Source organism: Ceratina calcarata, unplaced genomic scaffold (genome assembly GCF_001652005.2).
Source record: "Ceratina calcarata isolate Rehan_Ccalc_2016 unplaced genomic scaffold, ASM165200v1 scaffold423.2, whole genome shotgun sequence".
Classification (NCBI taxonomy): domain Eukaryota; kingdom Metazoa; phylum Arthropoda; class Insecta; order Hymenoptera; family Apidae; genus Ceratina; species Ceratina calcarata.
In genome coordinates, this window is record NW_017165948.1 from 13,686 (window position 1) to 15,914 (window position 2,229).

Here is a 2,229-nt window from a genome sequence, read left to right on the forward strand (position 1 = left end):
ACTTGAGGTATGCAGACCAAATAATTACATTACAAGATTTCCAACAGTGCGCCGTGAAAACAATAAAGATGCGGAAAAAAGCTTATCACGAGTTAACTCGTGACCGGTCAGCAATGTGTTAAGACGATCTTAAGAATAAGCAACGATTTTGAATATCGGCCATAGATGTTTTTATTGGTGGTTCCGATGTACGATACCTGCATCGCCTTAAAATGTGTTGTTTGTTCGTTAGTAAAATTTGAACAAGGCGCGAGCTCGGTGCTCTTTAGAAACGGTAATATCAAGCGGAGAACTACGGTCACAGTTTATGTGTCACCTTTGCATCTACATCTCGTCGGCGTGATCTGCGCACGGGCATAGTCGGAGTCGGAGTCGGCATGTCGGAATAAGAGGATCGTGGATATAGGAATGTAAGAATAACGGGATGGAGTATAAAGTTCTATTTCAGTCGAGAGAGGGACGCGGTTGCCTGGGCGCAAGCGGGTATGGTCACGTGGTATTGATGCCGCAACAGTTATTGGCTACAGCATAAATCCGCGAAATTTAAAAATGCGACAGTGCAATGCAATTTCCAGTGGAAATATTTTTTAATTCGTAATACACCATGATCTCTTTCATTATGGTTTTAAATTATCTACATGTAGGATTGTTATTGCTACCCTCCCGTGAACGTATGCAACTGAAAAGTAACTCTATGTGGTCTTGATTAAATTTATAAAATGGTATATATTTTAATACACTTCTGTTCTCGACCCAAGTTGTATATAAAATTTCTACACTTCTTATATATGCACGCGCAAAATCCAATAAACCCTGTTCTCCTGCGCACCTGATGCTTGGACTGTATGCAATTTTTCAATATATTGTCTATACTTTACGATTTTATTGCTACTATTGATAAAAACTTTGTAATCGCTGATATTTCTTCTTAATTTTAACATATGACATGGGTCTGGGATAACGACAATTGTATCATTAGTTACAGAAAATGAGGTTTGCAAACAAAAATTGTTACTCAAATTACAGCCTAATTGAAGCTATGGTAAAATTTGTTGCAGTCCTGTCGCACGTTAAATAAGTGATGCACATTTCAATATCGTGCAAAGAACATATGTACTGTAACATCAAATTTACCTTCTGTTCCACAGGCATTTTATCTGTTAAAAAGTACTAAACTAGAATTTTCCATGAGGAATTAATACAAACTACCAATGAATACCAATGCTTCTTTTGCAACTGTTGCATCGTAACCAATGAATTCCTTATATTATCGTCGTAGTCAACATGTTGACAAATTACCATTTCATCGAAAATTAAGGAGTCAAATAACAATGCAATTTGCCTGTTGTTTAATTGCAAGTAGGGTTTCTGACAAAATGCCAAGGTTTCCTTCAATACCTCCTTACCATTTGTTTAAAGTATTCGTATGTGGTAAACAATTTTCACCAGACGAATTCATATGCCTTAGGTGAGTAGTAATGAAGCGTTAGGGTGAATGCTTTCATTTCATTTGGAAATTTTTTAGCTACGCCTCCTCTATTCTTTTTTAGTTGCCGTTCAATTATACCACCATTCGGTCCACTAACATCCCGCAGTATTTGGAGTTGTTCGCCATCGAAGATGTTATTCGCTTCTAGCGATTTCGTAATTCCCTGCAGAGATATAATTTTCCGCAGGAAAGCATTTTGATGAAAGTTTCAGCACACCGTGGCGTCTGAAAAACAAATGCGCGCCGTAGAAAACGCATGCGCAATATGTCAACAAATTGAACAAATCAGAATTGCGGCAGCACATTATGCGATTCGTCTTACCCCGGGAGCGAGTACCCCTTCTCCAGTTATAACTCCATCCTGTTCTTCCCACATTCGGGAGAAGGATGCACGCGCGATAAGAGCGCGGCGCGTCGAAACTCGGAACGACGTTAGCCGCGCCGTTACGAACCGTCGGGATCAGTCGGTCCAACAGGGAGGCATATAACCTATATTCGAAACGGCTTGGCGCCGTTACATTCTCCGTGTCTCCTCCCCGGCGAGTAGCGGCCGCGGCTCCTCCTTCTCGCCGATTTTAATCTGGTTAGCGGACACGTGCGCGCCCCTGCGCCCACAGACCGTTATACGACGACCTACTGTGCCGGGGCTTCGCCAATCTGGTTTGGTCTAACAGGATTCTCCGAGGGTTGATAAAAGGCTGCGTACCGAGCGGGCGCGGCGCGAATCGCAGGAGGAGTTG